Source organism: Poecilia reticulata, chromosome 13, assembly GCF_904066995.2.
Source record: "Poecilia reticulata chromosome 13, P_reticulata-male-v2, whole genome shotgun sequence".
Lineage (NCBI taxonomy): Eukaryota > Metazoa > Chordata > Actinopteri > Cyprinodontiformes > Poeciliidae > Poecilia > Poecilia reticulata.
Window position 1 is genome coordinate 24,156,540 of NC_088842.1, and position 13,337 is coordinate 24,169,876.

The 13,337-nt window shown below is 38.1% G+C and overlaps 1 long non-coding RNA gene across 1 annotated transcript in view; it reads right to left on the bottom strand.

Moving 5' to 3' along the window:
• Positions 1–501: 501 nt before the first annotated feature.
• Positions 502–13,337, bottom strand: part of LOC145554596 (uncharacterized) — a 45,716-nt gene continuing 32,880 nt past the window's right edge. The window contains exon 3 of the long non-coding RNA XR_014090584.1: positions 502–4,332. This is a non-coding gene — a long non-coding RNA (uncharacterized LOC145554596). The remainder of the gene's footprint in view (positions 4,333–13,337) is intronic.

Below are 13,337 nucleotides of genomic sequence, written 5' to 3' on the forward strand. Positions count from 1 at the left end.
TCAACATTTATCTTCAGATCTGCCTTAAATCTTTGGGGCATCAATGTAATAGAGGGGTGGTAAATGTTCCTCTGAGATCTGAGTCCATATTGACATGAGAGCAGCACATAGTTGCTAAAAAATGTTTTGTTTGGATGCACATGCATTATGAAAATGATATCGAGATTTGGTCACTTTAGAGGCCATTGGACTACATTGAAACATTGAATTCATTTTCAAGCTTAAGAAACATTGACAGAGATGGTATAAGCTCTGGGAAGCAGTGCTGGGAGTAACAATCAGAAGATGATGATAATTACTCATTTGGCAGACACTGTTATCAAAAAAAACGACTTACAAATGAGGATGTAACGAGGCAGTTAATATCAAAACTAACAATAAGCTCCTTTGGAGGAAGATCACTAGTCAGACAAAGTAAAAATATGATGCAGACAGAGGGTAGTAGAGACAGTACAGTAGAGAGTGTAGGGAAGTAGAGGGCAGGTGATGTAGGATCAACAATGGACTGCAAATATTATTTATTCCAATGAAAACAGCACATTTCACACACAAGAAACCCAAATTCATAACAAAAAAAAATCTCTAACATAACCTCTACATTTAGTTTTTATGAACAACTTGTAGGTCTTGATATTTCTCCTCCCGTCTGGAGCAAAAACCAAAAAATAAAAAAAAAGGTTTTAAAAAATACTACACATCAAATGTCAACTTTTCCCTCCTCTTTGGGAGTTACACTCAGTAAAATGTCCTGAATACAGCCTTCAATAACAGACTATAATCTGAGAGCAGAGAGGAGCACAAGGGCCTCGGCCCCCAAATCTTATTTGGTGGCAGGACCTGAAGATGGACTCCGTGATGGAATGAGAGAAATAAATAAATAGCAGCAGAGAGGAAGGATGAGGGATGAGATGCTGAGGGTCAAAAACGGAACCAAAACTGAGGGTAAAAAAAATTGTCAAGGATATGGTGGAACTCAGCTTGGTGAAGGGAGAGACTGAATGCATGGAAATTGCAGGAAATAAAACCCACAGGGGTGGAGAGAGGGGAAGGAAGATGTGAATGTAAGGAAAAAAGGAGAGAAGAAGAAAGGGATCCTTGGAGATGTGTCCTCTGGGCAGGATGGATTGAAAGAGTAAATAGAGGTTAAAAAGGGATAAACAGAAAGATAGCAGCTTGTAGTAAAGGCAGACAGAAAAAATTTTGCCATTTGTAAACTTCGGAAACAAGCAGCGTGTAATGGAGAAGAGAAAAGGAACGAATGATGTGACTTATCAGAGGGAAGGTAGGGTGAAGAGAGAACAAAGTGTAAGAAATGGGTGGAAGACTATGGAGAATCTCAGGTTAAAAGATAAAAGAAAGATTGAAGGGGGGAAAAAAAAGTGGAAGAGAGTGAAAGAAGCCAGTGTGACCGATTCGGCCGAGGCAGCAGTAAAAGGTTGCTCTAATACAGCAGCCGGTGAGGAGAAGCCTGAAGGATACACTCAGTTACAGGAGGCGAAGGAGGAAGTATGGTGGGCTGAAATAGTGTTGGAAGGGAGGAGAAGAGACAGCGTTCTCTGGTTTTCCCATCACATTCTCAGTTCTGGTTTAGAACAAGCTGCAATATTCTTTTCTAAGTTTTTTTTTGTTTTTCTTTTTCCATTTTGCTCATAAATAACCCCCTCCTCCTCTGATCTCTCTCCTTCGATTTCTTCTTTCAGCTGCAGTCTGCCTTCTCATTCAAAGTGGAACCATAAAAGGAAGACATCTTCTTCCAAAACATGTCATGATCAAAGACGGCAAAGGCACAGTCTGGTCCAGACATTTTAACTGTAAACCATGTTGCATCAATTCATAACCAGCCGGGAAGTCATGCCAGGAGAGCACTTAGAGAAGTCTCCAGTCGGCTCTCGGGACCACGGCCAGCATCAGTGTCAGTAACTTTTAAGACAGATCATCTGCAGATCTGCTGCAAAAACAAAAACACAAATAGTAGATTTCACTCCTTCCACTTCTTATCAGCCTTCTTTAACAACAAATCTTTTTACAGCTTGCCCTGTTGAAACCACAAACCTGAATGTGTTTTATATGGATTTGAACACAAAGAGGTGCTTTTTTACGCAAAAATCTGAAAAGTGTGGCGTGCTTTGTGAAACAAATTGCAATTGCAGAGGAGAGAAATTCAAGGTTATGCCTCACACATTTTTGTAAAAAAGTTAATTTTACTTTTTGCCCTCATTTTAATATTATTCAGAAAATCCATTTTTTAAAAAATATCTTACAACCTTCTATAATGCAAAACTCAGGTGTGTTGGAGTGGAGAATCCACTCCAACACACTATTTTGTGATGGTAGCTCTAGAGGACTTGATTTGAGCATCTCTGCTTTATATGTTAGCCATTTCCTTTACATGGCTCATGGCATCTTTGAATGGGACTTCTTATGGCTTCCTTTAACGATTCTAAAGGCCAGATTTGTGGAGTGGACAAGCAGTTGTGTCATACTCGTTCTATTTTCAGATGGTGGATTGGACAAACCTCTGCATGACATTCAAAGCTTGGTATATTGTTTTATAACCTAACCTTGCTTTAAACTTCTGCACAGCGATCTGTGTGACCTGTCCGATGTGTTCCTTGGCCTTCATAGTGCCGTTTGTTCCCTAATAAGTCACTGAAACAGAGCAGCTGCATTTGTACCGAGATTAAATTACAAGCAGGTAGATTCTCTTTACTTATATGGATGACCCTTAGGAGACAGAGGCAGAATATATTCCACAATTGTCATATTTTTCATATTAAATTTATGGGTCCCTCTCTTGTATCCCTTACACTATTTTGTGTTCTACTTCGTGTTTGTCTGTTGCATAAAAGCTCAATAAAAATACATTGAGGTCCGTGGTTGTAACGGGACAAAATGTACAAACGTTCTTGATGCATGAATACTTTTGGAAGGCGTAGTATCTTTCTGTCCCCATGGACTTCCCTCCTTATCCACCCCAGACTGATATTGGCCAAGTGCCCAGGTACAAGTGCTCTACCTGCACTGCTGGCAAGACGGCGGCTGGAAGACAAACTACCCAATAGAGGCGGAGAGGAGATAGAGACAGAGAGGGGAATGTTTGGCTGGAGGGAAAGCAATGAGGGAGAGGGTTGGTTTCACAGGAGAGGAGATATTTCCAAAGGGGGTTGAGGCAAAGCCTGCTGGGACATTGATTTGCAATTCCAATGAAGCCTCCTTACAGTGAATTACACAGAGACGCACTCTGGCTTAAATGCGCATAAATAATCACGAGCATCCCTGAACTGTAATGGACGGTCAGTAATGAAGTTACCGGGACTGTCTGCTGTGGAACAACATAAACATTAAAAGCATTATGTGAAGTGGCAGGGTGGATGAGGAGCAGCACTTTAACTTTTTCCACATTTTGTCATTTTAGTGCCACAAACTTCAGTGGATTTCACTGGGATTTTATGTGGCAGAATAACACAAAGTAGTGCGTAGTTATGAAGTAGAAGGAAAAACATGTTTTTGAAGAGGCTGTGGGGAATTATGTAAAATTGACATTTTTGATTTTTATATTGTGTTATAATGTTGTTCCCTCATCAAAAACATACTGTGTTTACGCCTGACGTTCTCCATGCAGCTCCTCTAGACTAGTGGCAGCAGCAATTAGCAAACATCTGGTGAAGCTGAAAATCTTATCATACAAGCTACTTCTCAGTGCAACACTCCTAGGAACGGTATTAACGGCATAATAAGATGCATTGTTGTGATGAAACACTGAAGGTGGAGTGTCAGAGCAGAAACTTCTTAAAGAGACAGTGACCCTTTTCAAGGCTTTAAATCACAAAGTCAAAGGTATGTTTGATGTATATATACAGCATTCTTATAACCACAGAAGGTAACAGAGCTACTACATTGTGCAAGAATTGATGTACTAGATGTGTCCGTTACATTTCTGGTTAACAACTTTACAATGAAAACAACCAAAAGCAATAATTGTGTAAAGTTACATTAAATAAAAAGCCATAATCATTTAACTGCTTTGTTTACATTTCTTTCTGGAGCTGGTTCCAAACTACTGCACCTGTCATAATTGCTAAAATATTCTATGAACAAACCTCCATCTCTCATTCACTGGATTCATTCCTGGAACAGGCTTCCCATCTATTTCCAATATTTATTTTTGAAGAGTAAAACATTGACTGATTATCTTAAGAGCCATTGGACTTTTCTTGGTCCAAAGAGGAAACAGCAGTACACTTAACTTATTTTCCCTTTCTCCCATCTTTGAAAGTCCCCAGTGTATGAGTCATCTTCTGTTTCCTGGTGTTCACTTCTGTTTCTTAGTACCTAACAGACATACACATAAAAGAAAATCAAATTGCAGGTATACAGCCAAAACCAGATTTTCACATACACTGTAGCGTAGAAATAGTCAAAGAACGCTTAAAAATGTTCCATTTTAGGTGACTTAGGATTACCAAACTTATTTCATTTTGTTCATTTGGATTTCTTTTATTACTTTTTCAAAGTCAGAATTTCACGTACATTAGGATTAGTATGCCTTTAAATAAATGGGGACACATCAGTGAGGTCAAGGCTCTGAAAGCCACTAGATTTCACAAAATTTGAGTTAAACCGATGAACATCTACAGATGAAAGTATGAAGACCGTATAATGTCACAAATGTGTGATCTGATAAAATATGGTGACCATTGTCACATTCGGAAGGAAAAGGGAGAAGCTTGCTACTACAAGAAAACCATTTCAGTCATTTGCTGTTTATTTTACTTACTGCGAAGTACAATAAGAAATCATGCCGTGTGGGTCACAGCACTTTACAAAATAGGTGTGGATCATGAGAACAAAATAGGAAAATATTGAAGCAAAGTCTCAATTTGGCCAAGAAGTTGAAGCTTTGATAGGAATGGGATTGCCAAATGAAAAATGATCTCATACACATGCCCAAATTAGTTAGAAATAGTTTGAAGAACAACAAAGTAATTATTTTTTAGTGGCCATCACTCATCTGATCTCAGTCCTACAGAAAATGTATGATGTGCGGGAGCAGAGCGACGTACATGACTGCTTCGGTTACAGCAGTTTTGCCAGGAGGATTGAGCCAAAGTTTGAACCAAGTCGTACAGCTTAAAAGGCAATTCTACTAAGTACTAATAAAATGTATGTAAATGTCTGAATTTGTCTAACGTTTAAACAAATCTGGAATAATCTCGCTTGTTTTTCTAGTGTTTAGCAAATACAAATAATCTTATAAATAATCCAACTTAACACAGGAAAAGTTTAAGCAGTAGAAGAAAGAAAAAGACTTTGAAAATTTTATCCGTAACTGTCTGCAGATTTAAAAAAAAAAAGAAAAAAGATTGGAAGCATGTCATTGCTGATATAAAGCTACGTTTAGCATTTTTTAACACATTAAACACACTTCTGTACAGTGGGCAGTTTTTGTGCAACTAAGTCTGCTTGAAAAGAGCTGCTGTGGTATAGATGCCAGGTTTGTTGGTTGAAAGTTAGCCAGTTAGCGCCTCAGCTCTCAGGGATGATGTGAGCATAATCTCTGTGTTGAGTGCGGTTATATGCACACAGGCGTGTGTTGGTAATAGCCTCATGTGGAGTGTAAGCCAAAGACTATTGAGGAGGCTCATGGTATACAAAGACAGCAGAAAGGGAGTCTTTCCACACATAAGGTGCTTGTCCTAGAGTAAAGATGAAGGAAAAGACCAGGTGATCCATTGTAAGAGTAAAGAAGATAATAGTAGTAGCAGGGTGAATGGATAGGTTTGGAGGTGGCAGGTAAAAATGAAGTATTAGAAGAACAAACATATGAGTTGCCACTGTTCTGCATATTTTCTGCTTCATGGATATAACGAGAAATCAGAGGCCAAAAGAAGAATGGAAGGAGCGCTAGACCAGATGGAGAGAGCAGGGACTGACGGCAGCTAAACGTTGCCATCAGTCAATGAATTAACGGCCCATGGTGAGCAGTCGTGTGAGCCTGTGTGTTAACACGGGGCTTTGCCATATCTGCCAGCAATCAACTCAGTCATGTATGACCATGTCAATAACTAATTCAATGACCTAAATATGCCAAAACATCAACACAGGGATGGGCTTTAGCTTCAGGTTTAGCTGAGTGTTGTAGATTTGGGGGTTTAGGTACCCCGAGCCGGCCAAAGGCAAATACGAGTTATGCAGCTAATGAGGGCCTCCACACCACCAGGGGGCCTCCAAGAACATCAATCTAGCATGATTTAATAATATAACATTGAATATTTCAAACTAAATGCTATTACACATGGAAAAGAAATCTATATTATCTTTATAGTTGGTACATAAATAATAGGTTAATCTCTTCCTGTTGCCTCTGATTGGGAAATATAATTAAACTTCTTAACTTGTTTACTGTGAATTCAGTGTATCTGCTGATGATACTTTCAAATAGTTAAAATGATATGGCACACTTAAATACTATTCTGCATTTCAAAACTGAAACTATTTTTCCTTAGTTTGCTACTCCTATAAAGTTAAAGTCAACAGACATAATAACACCAGTATGATATACGCTAATTACAAATTACGCTAATGAGAGCAGGTATGTTACACATACCAGTAGAGTTTAAGAATGATGAACTTCTGTTATTGATATTTTGGTATTGGGGGCCCCAAACGAAAATATGCACAAGGTCCCAAAAAAAAAACTGTGAGCCGGCCCTGCAGGAACCTTTACACTTTTTAAGCAGCCTGGAAAAATGCCTAAAAAACATCCATTTAATTCCATCTTTTTATCTTTATTTACTGGGTGACATTATGTAAAATTATACCCTGAAATTGTAGAACATTTCATACGCCAACCATTCCATTAACTTAAAAATCACATTACAAAAAAATTGTTTACCGTTTCTCCTGCTCTATTTGGTAAGGCTGGGACAGTCTGGTAAGTATGTGTGATCCAAACAGACTGCAGGTTACTTTAGGATAGCATTTTTCCATTACGACCTTCTTTCAATCTCTAATTCTCTCTCTCCCTCCTCAGCTTCTGATTGAGCTATTAAGTCAGCCTAGGCGGCTGATTAATATACTGCATGTGTCAGGCTAAATTGATTCATTGAAGTAAATGATTTGATGAGAGGTCAGTCCACAAATCTTCTTGGACTAATGTGAAGCTAATGGCGAATGACAACAGGACCGAGCTAAACACTAGGACCGCCTGCTTCTTCAAGGTCAGACGACCTTGTCAGTTAACAGTTTGGCTAAAGGTAAAAGGAACTAGAGAGAAAAGGTAAGTTTGACACCGAGGACAGCAGCTCAACGTAATGCGTCTTTAAAAAGATTTAGAGCGTGATGGAGTCGTGGTGAACGGGATTTGGCTAACTTAACGAAACCTGCTATAACAAAAACATTACTAATTAGCAGATTAGCAGATATTTGTGAAATTGGACAAAATGGTCCATGGTTTTCACATTTTACTTTCAAATAAAAATGTAGAGTGTGCCATTTGCAAGTATTCACCAAATCAGTACGTTGCAGAAACACCTTTCAGTGCAATTACAGTTCCAAGAATTTTGAGGTACATTTTTGTATGTTTTGCTTTTTGAGACATTGGATTTTTTGTCCATTTACTTTTACAGATTAGCTCAAAACTGATCATACTTGATGGAGGGTATCTCAACATTAGCTTCCAATTCTTTCCACAGATCCTCATGTTACATTTAGGTCTGGACTTTGACTGGGCCATTTAAACACATGGATGTGCTTTGATCTAAAGGTTCTCAGTTCTGGGCGTCAATGTCCAATGTTCTGCTTCTTTTGGATGTTTTCCTGGTCCAATTATGTTGGTTATGACGGATAATTTGGGATTATTATTCAGGTGGTATGGGGATATTGCCCAGAAAATCAACAAATTTGCAGCTGCCACTGACAGAACTGGCTAACAGCGTATATTCAGCAGTTTTTGGCTAAATGTTTCTTTGGTCAAAAAAAAAAAAATACATTTTTCCATGTTTGTAAAAAATCTTTTGAAAAAAATCAACATAAAGTGAAAAATGGAACCGTAAATATAAGTTAAAACTGTAACTGCAGAAATGGGTTTAAAAAGCTTTTAGTCACAACCGCCATCTGCGTAAAGGAAGCTTTTCAATTCACAACTGACTCTCTTGATCTCTAATGTAATGTGAAAGCCAGAAGCCAGAAAATGGGAGACAAAAAATGAAAAATGTATGAAGAAAGGAAAATATGCCAACCACTGAATTGAAGCATTTTGGGGACTACTGTATAAAGAAAGATCTACACTTGCTAAAGCTCTCCATTTTTCCAGTCTACAGCCCCGTGTCACTCTATCACTCTCCCACAGACTCATAACTTTCATGGTTTTCAGAGTGGCTCCGCGGCTCTGCATGGGTGGCCTGAAGTGGAAGCTCTGAACCTTTGCTGGGGGAAACAACATCAGCCAAATGACTGAATAATTGAATGACCAAATGAAACAGCCTACGCTGCCGACTGGATCAATAGACTCCACCACTCTCCATTAGGTATTCACTGCTACTCCCTCGCTCTTTCTATCCTCAATTTCTCTTGCGCTCTTTCTCCTTTCTTTCTTTGCCTTTTTGACATTGCCATTTTCACACTCCGGACTGGATTTGTTTTGTCTTTTTGTTACTGTCTGCACTGTCTTTTGGTCTTTATTCTTCTCCCTTTCTTACAGCACTCTTTTTTCCTCCCCATCCTTTCTCCTTTTGAGTCTCTCTCTGTCCTAATCGCATTTTTCCGTTTCCTTAAGAAACCACCAGACCCTCTTGTCTAAAGCTGCAGAAACCCAATGTCCTTATTTAGAAGAATGCACAGTTTGATGTTTTAAATAATTGTTCTGCTTCACTATTTTTTATTACACTACACAATCAACTAACAGTTAAATCACTCTCATGTATTTCACCGTTAACCAAAAAAATCTAATTATCAGTCTGAGATTAATTCTTTACTTTTCCCATTGAACAAACATTTAAAAAGCTGAGAAGTCCATCTATTTCTGCAACTAGAAATCGAGATAACATAAACTGTGAGGACAAAAAACAAAACAGAAAAAACTAAAAGCTACTTTGTTGTTTTTTTTGTTTTTTTACCTAGTCTATATATTTAGTCTATATGATGAGAAAAATAAATCAGGTTAGCAAAGAAACGATATACATCTACTGATGAGAGTTTAAATAATAAATGAAATATCTTCTACTCCTCATTTAAACTTTGAGCTTTAACTTCATTTAAAAGGCACAATATGCAACCCAAACAAAAAAATAATAATCAGACTCAGAGTTTTCAGACTTTTCTCTCTGCTCTGTGTGAGAAAGTCTCCTTGCCTTGACTGATTACCTATCTGACTCTCAAAGGGTGAGGAGACAGGCAATACTCGTGGCAATGATATCTGTGACCTTTTTATCTCACTACAGTCAGTAATATAAACAATCCCACCTTGGCAACCAGAAGATTCGGTCTCTCTTGTCCGGGGAGTCGCACACTGGCAGATTTCTCCAGCATAAACCAAACATTTCTCTCCCTCTCATCTACCTCAAAGCTAGAAGAAAGCGGAGATGGTTTTTGGTGAAATTTACTGAACATGAATGTTTCTTTTTCACTAAATAAAGGAATAAAGCACACTGAGCTGATAAAATGAAAAGGGTTTAACTTTATCAGAGGCCTGGACAACATGTCATCTTGGATATATCGGTTTCTGCTGGGAAAACTTGTTCTTGAAGTTCATGTCATGTCGGCAACAGGAGCAAATCAGCAGCCAACACATACCGAGCCAGATGGTCACAGTGTCATGGATTTCTAAAGCCACTTCATCTAACCAATTTACTAAATTTACTAAATTGGAACCAAATCAACAGAAAAACCATTCAAAAGTTTTTGAAAACATAAGAACACATCAAGCATCAAAACTGTCATCTTTAACCTGTCCTACAAGTGTAAGTATGCATTTTAAATTTTTAACAAAGGAAACTGTAATTTGTCTCTTGTGATCTTAGTCTGATTCAGAAACCAGTTTTGGGTCTTGCTCTCATGACGTTACACTTACATGCATGCGTTAAGTTACTGTGTACCTTATAAACTATCTCTAAGTAGTACACAGCCCTGTTTCAATGCCAGGCTTCTGTGATGTGGAAATTGAAACTTTGATAAATAATTTGAATATTTTATCACACATATGACATTAATACTCTGTATGTCAGCTAGTAAGCAAATCTATTAGAAGAAAAAAATAAATAAAAGATAAAAATAGTCCAATATCTTGGCTGCATGTGTGCAGACCCTTAAACTAACACTTTGCTGAATCACCTTTTCCTCCACTTTTCTTTGGCAGCAGGCTGTCAGTGTCCTACATCTTGACAGTATTTTCCCATCGTGTCTTGGCAAATTTCTCCAAATCTGACAGACTGTGACAACATATCTTATCCACAGCACTCTTTAAGTGACTTTTCTGATTTTCTGTGAGTTTTTTTGGATTCTGGGAACACTGTAAATAGTAACATTTATTTAATTGAAAAAGAACAGATATGACTACTTGACATTGGTCAAGGTTTTGCTAGCATTCAAAGACTTGAACTTTTAGCTGTGTTGTAAAGTTAAAAATGTGACTCATGTTTTCATTTGATTAGCAGATTGCATCTGCTTGAATGTGAATTGGTCCAGTCTTGTAAAGTGCCCTTACAGGACCTTTGCTGGGAAAAATGCTGTTAAATTTGATGCAATTAAACTTTTACAGCTCCTGAAGCCGACTAGGTTTGATCTAGATATGTTTTCAAATACAAAAAATACACAATGCGACAGCTTCTCAAACCTGTTCAGTCTCAAACTTCTCTTTGCCGGGAAACTGCAATCTGGCTCGTCTTCACTACGCTTCCTTCATTCTTTCCTGTCAAAACCCTGCTCTGTAAATATGCCCAGGGCGCGCATCAGAGATCTCATCTCCAGAGACATCCTCGTAGTCACTGAGGCAGAAAGGCACTTCTGGATTTCACAAGAGGGGTTAGCAGGTGACCACAGAGGTGGGTACAGAAATGTAATATGGATGAGAAGACGGTTTTTCTGTCCTACCTCGCTTTGAGCATCTTCTTTTATCAACCTGATTCGAGGAACAGTAACCACTGAAGCAGTGAATCACTTGACTTATAATAGATGATTTCCAAGAGAAACGAGTGGGGAGTTTTTGGTGATTTGTGCCAGTGCAGATGCAAACTGACTTTTGGTTTGTTTTGATAAGAGTTTTGATTAAAGAAGCCCAATTTCAGATACAGATGGTAGCATTTACTCGACACAGGCTTTGGTGTAATACAGTTAGTTTTGTGCTGGTGTCTGGAAACTTTTCTTTTGTTTATATATCTTAAAAATTATAACCAGCACAAGCATAGTGCAGTTGACTGACACCATATTTTGTTTAGTAAATGTGGACAGACTGCGCAAAAGTTTGACACCAATTTTGTTTCATTTGAGGACGGTGGGGGGACGGGAACTTCCCTAATGTGGTTTCGATGATTTTCTTTGTCAGTCTGAGTTGGAGCACTTTTTTTTTTTAAGAATACGTTCTGAATCTACATTCAAAACTTTTGAAGTCAACATTTAATTTGTTGCACAGTGGTTAGATAGGTGAGTCGTCTGTTTATTTACAGCATGAACTAATAAGTAATTGATTTTGATTTCCACATTGCTACAATTTACTCATTTCTCAGATAAGAAACAGCTGTAAATGAAAGGAATAAAGTCATAGCGATCATTTTAGAACTAAGGTGTTATTCATGACAAATGTATTGATTGTACTTCAAAGAGATTATCCATTTCCATCTCCAAATCCAGCCAGAAACCCAGCCTCTCAGAAATGAGATTACAGCAGCTGACTCATTACAGAAAGCATGGTGTGTTTGTTCATGGTAAATACACCCTGGTGTGCTTATGTGAAACTGAGGGAAAGTGTTGTTTTCATTCAATTTCTTTTAAAAAGTGTCTCAGGTGCATCATGCACAATGGTGATCAATACAGACATACAACATTACAGTTGACGTCTTTCTTGCGGCACAGCATGGCTGCTTTCAGCTCACGGTATGTATGCTTACGAGGTCTAACAGTGTCCAAGAAAACTTTGCTTTGAATCAGTTCTTAGAGCATTTTATGATGTCGTTTTATCATGAAACAGTTTTTCAATCCATAAATAATCCCTGACACGTTTAACACAAATATCACATTTCATCAACAGACCATCAACTTTATGGTCTAATTTTTTAATATCTTAAAATGCTGGTTTTGCAGATAATCTTACCATGGACCTACTGCACACATGTATTGCTCTCACATCTGTCCTGACACTACATGCTTCATGTCATTGCTGTGTTTAGCACTTAAGCACTTTGAATTGCCTTGTTGCTGAAAATGTGCTATATAAATTAAATGACCATACCTTAAGTGCACCAACATTGTCCAAATCACAGCGTGTCTTCAGGCAGCTTAACTTGCTGCTTTGTTCAAGTCCTTAGTGTTTAATCACTTTATTCTGTGATGCATGGAAATAAGAGATGATTATCAAGTGCTAATTCTCTGATTGAAGACGTGGAGATTAACAACTCATCTTTAGATATCTTTCAGTTTTATCACAAAATTTCATTTTAGTTTTACTCAATAGCTGAAAAGCTTCTGTGAATATTTCTAATTTCTTAATAGTTTTACTTTTCTTTTCTTAAAGCCTAGCTAAATGTCAGAGGCTAATAAGTTGCTAGATCCCCAACAGGTATCAAGTGAGAAAATAATCTAAATCCTGAGTTTAACAGCATGCTGTTGATACTGTAAACCTTCTGTTTTAAAAGTATTTATTTGATATCAAAGCCATTTAAAGGCTTGATACCGCCACATTCTGGAAAGGCAGAAGTCCACAAACTAAATATTTTTTTCTAACAATAACAAGAATTTTGTAATAAATTATTTCCTAAATGCAGGATTGAGCGTGGAAAGTGACTGCTGAGGAGTGGAGAAGGTTGACTGATGGAGGGTGAACAGGTAGGTGAGGCAAGTGGATATCGGATGGTTTCAAAACCCTTCCCTCCACATGGAGTTCAGGAACTGGGCAAATGGAACAAGAAGGCATCAAACCTCTCTGGGCGTAATACTTGAAGGCAAGCATTTGAGGACAGAGCGAGTTATTGAAGGTGAGTCACCTGACCAGGCAACCAGGTAATGAGAAAGAATGAGGACTGATCCTAAATAATCTGCTGCTGATATGCAGATTACCTGCAGGTGTACCACCTTTACCAAGGAGAATCAGCTCCACTGAAGTAGGAAGGAAGAAAAAAAATAAAACC